This window comes from Monodon monoceros, unplaced genomic scaffold (genome assembly GCF_005190385.1).
Source record: "Monodon monoceros isolate NGI ecotype Baffin Bay Population unplaced genomic scaffold, NGI_Narwhal_1 Super_Scaffold_18, whole genome shotgun sequence".
In the NCBI taxonomy this organism is placed as follows: Eukaryota; Metazoa; Chordata; class Mammalia; order Artiodactyla; family Monodontidae; genus Monodon; species Monodon monoceros.
Window position 1 is genome coordinate 84,773,392 of NW_021703774.1, and position 10,671 is coordinate 84,784,062.

At 52.7% G+C, this 10,671-nt stretch overlaps 1 protein-coding gene across 1 annotated transcript in view; it reads right to left on the reverse strand.

The window, feature by feature from the left end:
* SLC6A17 (solute carrier family 6 member 17) overlaps window positions 1–8,929 on the reverse strand; it is a 49,528-nt gene extending 40,599 nt beyond the window's left edge. The window contains exon 1 of the mRNA XM_029229170.1: window positions 8,810–8,929. The gene's annotated coding sequence lies outside the window, so the exon portion shown is untranslated. The remainder of the gene's footprint in view (window positions 1–8,809) is intronic.
* Window positions 8,930–10,671: the final 1,742 nt, after the last annotated feature.

The window sequence follows — 10,671 nt, forward strand, 5'->3', positions numbered from 1 at the left end:
TGGAGCGTTTCTGAGGCTGGTGGACCATACCAAACAACAAACAGGCAAAGGAGCCAGTGGAATCTCCTGCAGCCCGTCTCACCTTCCTGTTGCATTTGCTGAGCGTGTTTTCTTAGTCAAGGAGGAAAGAAAGCAGGAAAAGGGGCAGATGGTCCACAGGGGCAGGAACTGGCACTGGAAAATGTGGGCGGGGCCAGTGCCAACAAAATCTTTTGGTTCAGTTCTACCATATCATGTGAGGGGGAAATGCACGCCCAGAGGGTGTACAAGCAAGAGCAGTACCACGGCTGCCCCACAGATGCCTGAGCCTTGCACTAGAATATAGGTTGCTGAGGGCAGAGTGAGGTGGTAATAATGACAATGACAACAGCAGCACATAGGTGATACTTCTTGAGGGTCAACTCCATAGCAGCCACTGTGTAGAGCAGACATCATCTCCTTTAACCCCACCAATAACTGTATGAGGCTGGTGCCTCTCTTATCCCCATTTTACAGATGAAGAAGTAGAGGCTCAGAGGGATTAATTACCTATATTTCATTGAACTTAAGATCCTCTGGTGCTGGTACTTTCTTGAACTTACCAGAAAGTGTCCATGGAAGGTTTTCACCCAGCTAGGTCACCACTCCACCTGACCAACAGCCAATCTGAGACGTTGTTGATTGCACATCCTAATTTTAGGATGTGACACTGTGCAAGATCACACACCTTGGAATTGATGAAATACGGCACACAGTCAAACAGTGGAGGCCCGAAGTCCCAACCAACACAGGATGACTCCAGAATCTCTCAACCACCACACTGTCCCAGAAAGATCATGGGTTTTGGACCCAGGGAAACCTGGGTCTGAGTTCTGCTGCCACTTACAAGTTGTGAGTCTTTGGGGAAGTACACCTTCTCCTTTGGTTGCAGTTTCTGGACCTGAAAATATAGGGATGAGGCTCTGACTTCACAGGGTTGTCATGAGGATAAAATGATATAACGCAGGGGCCACACCATAAACCCACACCAGCTGCCCCTCCTCGTGAGAACATGGGGGAAATGGGTCCAACCAGGAACAGAGGCCCAACCACCCACAGTCCCAAAATGGCCAGGAACTGGTGTGGAACAAGCATGCAGGTACCTGAGGACATGTGGGGCTGGTGGGGGATGCAGGTGCTTGGAGCTCCGACTGATTTCCCACTCCCCTCTTGGGCTGAAGGAGAATGGAGAAATGCCCAGAAACTCCCACGAACTAGGGATACTGCTGAAATATGGGACTTTAAAAATTCCTCTCTACATTTTCCCTCCCTCTCTCTCTCCCTCCTGTCCTTTACTTCCTTCAACAGGTATTTACTGAACACTAACTATGCACCACGTCCTGTCCTAGTACAGCAGAGGACAGAGCAAATAATGTCCCTGCCCTGGGGGATGTATATTACAGTGCAGAGGGCAAATAAAAACCTGACAAATGTGTAATTAATATTGTATATATAGGCACAGACTGTATCCATAGTGATAACAAGTAAATATATAATACAGCAGGGATGGAGTGAGGTAGGGATGCTACAATATGTAGGGGAGTTAGGAAAGCAACTCTGATAGACCTGAGAGTGTGAGAGAATAAGCCATGTGGATATCCTGGGAAAGCACTCAGGGCAGAGGGAACAGTAAGTGCAAAGGCCCTGAGGCAGGAGCAGCACTTGGTGAGTTCAAGGACTAGAAGGAAGGGCCCTGTGTCTAGTGCATCCTGAGCCAGGGAAGAGTGGGAGGTGCTGAGACAGGAGGGTAACTGGCATCCCGAGCAGGCAGGACCCGTGGGCCATAGAAAGGAGTTTGGGTTTCCGCTCAAGGATAACAGGAAGCTGTTGGCAGTTTTAGAGCAGGGGACTGATGTCACCTGTTTTTAAATAGATCAGTATAGTACAGATTTAAAAGCACATGGATTGGGAGTTTGAGATTAGCAGGCGCAAACTATTATATATAGAATGAATAAACAACAAGGTTCTACTGTATAGCACAGGGAACTATATTCAATATTCTGTGATAAACCATAATAGAAAAGAATATGGAAAAGAATGTATATATATATATATATATATATATATATATATACGTGTGTATAATCGAAGCACTTTGCTGTACAGCAGAAATTAACACAATGTTGTAAATCAGCTATACGTCAATAAATTTAAAAAAAAAAAAAAAAGAAAAAGGGGGGACGGTAGGTTAGAGATGGTGGTGACCTGGGCTGGCTGTTGGATAAGGTTTAGGTTTCAAAGAGAGAGGGAAACAGAGGACCCCAGGGTGCTGAAGTGCACACAGGCCCCAAAGAGAAGATCCATGAGACTGTCCTGATTTGGAAAAAAAATTTTTTTTAAATCAGTTGTGAAAATAAAAAGTCCAGGAGCAACGAGTGAAGGCCTCACTCCCTTCTTTTCTTATTCATGGGAGGCCCACAGTGGTGACAGATGGGTCCTCACAGCTACTGCCCAAATCCACTGACCTGGATTTTCTTAAAGTCACTATATTCTCTTGTCTCAGAGAGAGACAGAAGGAATCAAGGGTGTCCAATTACCTGAGTTACCCACCAGACTGTGAAGAGCACTTGAAGGAATAGTGATCAGAAACCCTTAATTACACTCCCAACATGATGTCTCTTTCCTGAGAACCAGAAACGTTTGTGTCTCTTTCCTCACCAGGCTTCAGTGCGGCTTTGTGGAGGGGTGGGCAGAAAAACACTCCCAGCAGGACACCTGAGATCACAGCGGAGGGAGCACACATGTTTGAAGACCTACTGTGCTTACATATGTTATTTACCGCCCCCCCCCCCCCAAAAAAACACTTGGGATGAAATGGAATTCTCATTTTACAGATGAAGAAGCCTAAGCTAAGGGAAGCTAACTACCATGTACAAGATTACTGAGCCATGAAGCGGAGGAGAGGGAATCCAAACTGTGGTCTACGTCACTCGATAGCCCATAGTCTTTCCAATACACTGGTGCTTTACACCCTTCCGCATGTGATGACACACAGAGAAGAGAATACGGCTATGGCACACTGGGGTAAATGGAGGAGGCTTCACCACCCTAGGCCGCTCAAGGCTATTCCAAGGAATGAAGGCATCATTATTTCTGGGCCTCATGCCACCCCTCTGGGGCCCTGGTTAGGAAGTTCTCCAATGCACCATGCCACACTGCAAAGTGACATACGTGAACCTCATTCAGCAAGTCAACAATGGAACAAGTCCATCTACCATCATTCGTCCCTGAGGTCAGGAGCTTCCTCACTTGGTTGGGCCCTTTCCCAAAGCTAGAGGCATAATACAATTTGGGGACTGGTCAAGGAGATTCCTACCAGCGGTTCTAAAGGAGTCCCTGAATTACTAGCAGGCAGGTTGTCTCAGAGGTGTGCCAGGACCGTGGACAGCATCCACCAGGCCATTCTGGGAGCCAGTGCCGGGTTGCCCAGCAGAGGAGCATGCTCGCTCTCCGCCCTGTAGAACCCCCAGGGAGAGGAGGTCCACGTCCTCCCTGAATACTCACCTGGCAGCACCTGCTGGAGCCATTCCACCAGGTGACTGTTCACATCTCCTGAATGGTAGCTTTCTCAAACAGCACTCCTGACGTGGAGTTGGATTTAAAACCACAGAGCCCAGAAGTCTTATAATTAAAGAGAAAATGCAACCAGCAGGAATTTGGGGTGGGGACCAACAGATTCTATTTGCAAGTGAAATAATAGGTGGCAAAGCAGTGGTGCAAAGAATCCAATGGAAGTTCTAATTAAACCAGTAATTAAATTAGAAATGATGGAACACCTCGAGAGGCAACTTGTTATCTTCACATGAACTGTGGGCAGGCCCTGGAAGACAGAGTGGCAGCTCAGTGGGTCAAATGCAGCTGATGCAATGACCCCGGGGCCTGGGAGCGGGGGTGTTACTTCCTCTGGCCCTGCTCGCCCCACCCTCACTCCACAGGAGGCCTCAGAGCAAAAGCGCTTTCCGTCTCAACTCCCAAGTTGGGGACTCAGGCTGCCCAGGCCTCACCTGACCCAAAATTATTCTCTAACAATATATACCTGGTTTTAAATGTGAGAATAATTTGGTACAGTAATCCATCTTGCATCTGAGCTTATGTTCTCACATGTGAGTTTTCTGTACACAGTGAATACCTAATTATATTTTTCTTAAATAACTGGATTTATCCAGAGATGAACCATGTTTTAATTTTTAAAATTACTCATGGGGGACGGGAGATGGGGGGAGAGAATTACCCCAAGGCTGTATCTCTTCAAAATGGCTGCCTGCGGAGCAAGGGTTCCTGGGAAAACCTCTTCGTACGCTGGGGGTGGAGGAGATGCTTACATTCTAACTATCCACCCTCACTTTCAGAAACTTCCCCACGGTGATCAAAGGTGGTTTGAAGATGCCAGGCAGACTAGGACAGTATGGGCCTATTCCTCCAGGTGATTTCTCAGACAGAGAGAAGAGATGGAGAGCCAGGAGGATGCCAAGTTTCCCAGAACAGCCAAGGATGTAAGTGGTGGAGCCCCAAGGATAAAGAGAGTGGGCTCCACAGGACAGAACCAGGAAGCAAGCAACATCCCTCTGGGCAGCCCATGCCGCAGCTGCTGTAAATAACCTCGGAGTGTTAGCAGTTTTGCTCTGGGGTCTGGGACCTCACCAGAAACGGCTGCAGGTCCCTAGCACACCCTGTCCAGCAGAGAAACCTGACACATCAGAGCTCCCACCAGCGACTGGCTGTCCTTGATTCTGCAGACACAGAAATCCTCAGGGCAACCTCCAATCCGCTCTGACTCTACCCTCACTGCTCCCAGAACCAACCCCAGACTTGGACAAACTTTAAGGGAATGAGGTCAGGGGTGGCAGAGGTCAGGAAGAGAAAGATGCACAGGACAGGACAAGATGGAGCCTGGGATGTTCTCTGGATTCCAATCTACCTGGAACCACATACTGTATTCCCCCAAACTCAGAAACTGAGATATGTTCATTCTCTACCAATTTCCCATTAGTAGAGGCTCATACCCCCTTCTCAGGGCACCAGCTTAAAGAACCAAACTCACAGGTTTAGACAAGCTCATCTGGGTAAATGCCTAGGTTGTCAGCACCATTTATTAAGAACTTATTACAGAGGCACATCACATAGACATCAAGAGCATGAAGTCTGGAATCTGACAGACATGAGTTCAAATTCTCAGGTTGCCATTCACTACTGTGTGACCTTGAGCAAATTAGTTAACCTCTCTGAACCTCAAGTCCCACATCTGTAAACTGCTGAGAGCAGTAATATGCCTCCTGGGACTGTAGTGAAGGTTAAACGAGATAGTGTATGAATAAAGCACTTAGCACAAGCCTCAATAAAAACCTGGATGTTATTCCTGTGTGCCAAGCACCGAGTGAGCTGCTGGAACCCAGCACCTGGCCCTCCTAAAAGCAGGCCAAGTAGGCATTTCCCCACAGATCACCATCCCACCTGCAGCGCAGGTGCAGGGCAGCGCACTAACACAGATCTACCTGCGGTTCTGTGCTTCTGACCTCTGGAAGCCTGGGACAGCAGTCAGGAGAGTGCTGCTATAAAAGAACTTTGTACGGGCTAACAGAGTTTTTCCATTCTGGTGCCCTGGATATTTTGTTGTGAGGACTTCTTGCAGCCCAGTCTGAGAGCAAAGCAATAACTCAGACCTGGTTTTCAGAGAAAAAAAAAACAAAAAAACACGAAATCCATCTTCCTTTTAAACTGTTCTGCTGCTTATCTTAGCAGCTCTGAAGGGATTCATGATGAATTGTCCTGCTGCAGCAAACCTGGACAGGAAGGAGCACAGGGAAGGGATGCTGCACAGGCAGAAGGAACTTGCTTCTTAGGAATCCTCCCATCTCTGTATTTATCATCCTTGGAATTTGCTCCCAGATCCAATCGGGAGGGCAGTGATTCCAGGGTTCCCGTATCACCCACACACACACAAACACACGCACATTTCCAGAAGCAGACTGGAGTCCCCTGGGTCAGCATGGCTTCTTTCTTGCTGCCCTGGGGATCCCCATATTTCCTTTGCTCTTAAGGTGCACACATCTTAGCTCAGCACCAGGTCTAGACATATTACGGGAGGGAGCCAGTGGCCCAGGATCTTTCGGTAAAGGCAGGAGATATACTCCTTTCCTCTCCAGGAAGGCCAGCCTAGCCTCCCCTGGACTGTTCTTCTGCAGCTCCCAACTCCATTATGGACAGGACAGGTGCGGAGGGGGATGGCAAGACCTGATCAAAGAGCAGGGACCCGTGAAGTTTAGCGAGTGCTGCAACTTGGGTGTAGGCCACAGCCATGAACAATCCTCAGGAGTCAAAGCCTGTGCTACAGTCTCACCCTGAAGCAACTGCAGGCAACCAAGGGCACCCAGCAGACCCAGCACAGCCCCTCTCACCCCCCACCTTCCACTCCACCCACCACAGCACTGCTCTTACTCAGGCTTCCCCATTCAGGGTCTCCCAGGGGAGACCTAAGGGTTGGAATAGGTCAGTTTGAAGCTGAGTTATGCGTCCTTCTTAACCACATGGAAAGCCCTGCCACTTTCATTTGTCTCCACGCCCCCTCTCACACCAAGAAACAAGGACAGGAAGAGAAAGAATCACTTCTGATTAAGGCCCATAAGGAAAGGGGCGGGGAACTAACATTTAACGAGCATCTGCTACATGTCTAGCACTGGTCTCAAAAATAAGCCTGCAGAAAAGGCACCACTGCGGGGCTTCCCTGGTGGCGCAGTGGTTGAGAGTCCGCCTGCCGATGCAGGGGACACGGGTTCGCGCCCCGGTCCGGGAAGATCCCACATGCCGCGGAGCGGCTGGGCCCGTGAGCCATGGCCGCTGAGCCTGCGCGTCCGGAGCCTGTGCTCCGCAACGGGAGAGGCCGCAAGAGTGAGAGGCCCGCGTACCGCAAAAAAAAGAAAAAAAAGAAAAGGTACCACTGGCATCCCTGCTTCACAGCTGAGGAAACCAAGGCTCAGGAGGTAAAGGGACTTGCCCAAGGTCACCCCATGCTGGCACATGGCAGAGCACTGGGCCAAGTTCTCACTGAAATCACAGGGCCCCCCCGCCAAGCCTCTCCTCCAACATCCCCCCAACCCGGCCCTGCTCACTTTCCCCACGGGGTCAGAGCTCCAGGACCCTCGCCCAGCAGCCAGGCAGCCTGAGCTCTGCTTAGCTCATCGTGGAGACTTGCTCACCTTTGGTCAGTGACTCCAAAACACTGAGAGCTTGGGTCATTGCCACTCACAAGTCCTGGTAAACTCCATTCAACTCACAAACAGCTGACACATGACTGTGTGTGACTCAGGCCAAACACACTCACTCCAATCAGAGCTGGTGGGCACAATTTGCCTTCTACACTGAGTCACCCTCCAGGCTGAGACGCAGGGATTTGCTGAAATTCCCCACCTACTTAGCCACGGCTGCTCTATTAGACAAAAAGCCAGCAGAGGAGCTGAGCTTCTCATGGTCCCATGGATGGGCCATGGCCAAGGACAAGCAGGTGTGACCTCAAAGCTCTTCCTGCCCAGGTGATGGGTCCACCTCACCAGACCATGGGATAATGCAAGCAGAGCATGAGACGGAGGAAGCCCTCTGTTAACCTCCACACACTCTGGCCTTGTTCTTCAGACATCAGTCGGTAGGTCCAGCACAGCATAACTAAAGTTTTGGTTGAATTTTGGGGCAAGCCATTACAGGATTTTCTTAGTTCCTGAAAGTTCCTGTTAACAGGCAGGGGCAGTGCCCTCAAAAGAATCTTCCTTCTCTACACCCCTGACTTCTCTCCCCAACCCAACCCCACCTGCCTCATACTCACAGCGGAATTGCCCCAAAGGTAGCTCTGGTTAGAAATTTCCTAATCCAAAGGGTCCGTTAAATTTTTTCTCAATGAATGAAAGAGGAGTGGGAACAATTTTTTTTTTTAACTCCGCGTCACAGCGACTGGGTCCTGTAAGGTGAGTGGCCTCGGGATTTCTGAACACTTGCAGCCCTGACAGGGCTGTTTGAGCTTTAAAAGGATAGAGCAGGAGACCGCGCCCCTGCAGGAGCGGCCCTCCCCAGAGCACTGTGCGCTAGACACACTAGCATCGCTAGAGAGCACGCTGCGCACAGGTATAAACGTGGCAGAGGCCTCTCTCCCGAGGCGGTGCCCCCTCCAGACCTGCACCCCGCGCACGCCCCCCATATCCGCCATTCGGTTCCCAGATGCGCTTTCCTCGAGGGAGGATGGGCTCCCCGCTAGCTCCGAATTCAGCGAGGACCAGCCCCAAGACTGAGAATTAAATATTCATCTCGCGCGTGAGCGCTCTGCTTCTCTTGGCAATGTTACTGTCAAGGTCACGGGCCTGAAGCCGAGCGGATGGGACTGGGGTCTCCTGCAGCGCAGGAGCCTCGCCGAGGGAACTGCGCCCTGGGCGCGCAGCTCCAGGCGGCGATTCTGGCCGGGCCTCCTCCCCGGTCCTCCGCGGGCGCTTGCCTCTGCAACTCTGCCCGATTACCTCCGGAGTTCTTGGGCCCTCTTAGCCCCGGAAGCTGGAGTCCGGTGTCCAACCGTGAGCGCAGCGCAGGGCACCCCCGGAGCGCCCGAGAAGCGCTGGCCCCGGGGCTCCGTCGCCAGGCAACGGCGGCTGGAGTGGCGGGAGGAGCCCGGGGCCCTCGCAAGGCTGGGTCGATACCCCGGCAGCGCCGCCTCTCACCTCGGTCCTTAGGCCTCCCTGGCTGGGGCGGGGCCGGAACAGCTGAAGTTTCGGTGGCTGGTCCCATAAAGCCAGACGGGGCGCGGCCGGCGACTCACCTGTCCCGCGTGGCCGTCGCGCGGTCTCGGCCGCTGCACTCCGACCGAGCAGCTGCGGTTCCCGACGGGTCGCGGGCGCACAGCCCCTCCCACGACGGGCAGTCCGACTGTGGCGGCGACGGGCCCCGGCCAGGGCTGGGAGGGGACCCGGGGCCGCGCGCCGGCGCACGAGACTCTGCTCGCTCCTCTCTCCCTCTCCTCGCCGCTTGTCCCTGCCCGTCTCCCGCCCGCGGCGCGCTCGGGCCTCGGGGGAGCGGTCCGGGAACCCAGGTCCCGCGGCGGAGGCAGCGCGTGAGGCTGCAGGCACCGGGGCCGAGGGCCACCCTCCCTGCGCCCTGGCCGCGCCGGCTCTGCGGAGCGGAACGGAGCGGGGCGGAGCGCAGCGCGCACTGTTCCCTCGTTTTGCGAAAGGCCACCCTGGCGGCGGGGCGCCGTGACGCAGGCTTGACTCACGCACGGGCCCGCGTCAATGCGAGGCTCTGGGGCCGTGAGCAAGGCTCTGATGGACGACCCAGACAGAGGGGGTGGGCAGGAGAGGCAGGGGGCTGCCCCGGGAGCAGCCTCTGGAGGCCCCTGACCAAGGGACCCAGATTCTGGAGCATTACCAGGTTCTAACCTCAAAGAGGAATGGGAGCCCCATGGCCGAAGCCCTCTGAGCCCTGGGCCTCACTTCCTTCATCTTTCCAGGCGCATCTCTTTCGGCCTCCTGGTATGAACTCAACCCCCGACAAAGTGGTTATTCCCCTGCCCTAGCCACTTCCACCTCAATGCCTTTGTTCACTCTCTTCTCCACACTTTTCCGCTCCACTGTCCTTCCCTCCTACCATTCTGCAAGACCCTTCCCTGTGCCGTTCAACTCCTCCATACATCGCTCATCTATTGAGCTCCTACTGTATGCCAGGGGCTGCAGGAGTTGTGAAGATCACCGCTCTGGGAGATGAAGGCATGGAACCTCGGGGAGAGGCAGAGTGGGGTTTACCCAGGAGGCCACAATTCAAGACAGAAGGATGGGAGGACCCTACAAGATGAGTAAAGTGAGTGAAGCTCGGAGAGTGACTGAGCTCTGGGCAGGCCTTATGGAGGAGGTGAGACAGGATCCTGGCCGCAAAGGGTGGACAGGGTTTCAATGGAAAGGGTGAAGGATGACCCTTGTGGAGGGAACAGCATGATAAGGGCAAAGGTGCAGGAGAGTGGAGAAGGTGTGCAGTTGGGATGACTGCCTGAGCTGGAGCAGGGGTGGACTGAGCGGAGGTGCAGTTAGGGAGGTAGGAGCCATCCCTCAGGGCCTGGGAGGGCTGTGTGGGGAGTCTGGACGAATTATCTCGGCTCTAGAGGACACTAAGGGGACCTTGGCATTAGAGGCAGGTGTCTGGGAGGGATGGGAGGTGGAGGCCGTATCAGTTGCTCTACTGAAAGGCAGTAGGACCATTGTCAAGAATTCTGAAGACTGAGATTTTACCCTTGCATCTCACTCCTGGTCCAGAGACAAAGGACTCCTGGGCCAGAGACAAAGGACTTTCGTACTCATAGCACAGCAGGTAGCATGAGCTTAGCATTCAAATCAGTTTCTCTAACCCCCAAGTCCCATGGGAGGGATGTGCGGCTGGGCCCAGGTGATACTGCACATACTGAGGAGCTCCAAGCTTAGGAAACCCCAGTCTTTTTACAATGCAAGCAAACCTGCCAACCTTTGCTCCTGAGGGAGACATTATCTTTATTATACTGGACAGCAAATATACCTGGCCTCCAATGGGGGAGACACTATCTCTATCTTTCAAGGCTGTTTGCCATGCAAACCTCCTCAAAAAGATAAGTCTGGAACAAAAAGCCATCAATGCCTCTACCCGTGAGACTTGCGGAAA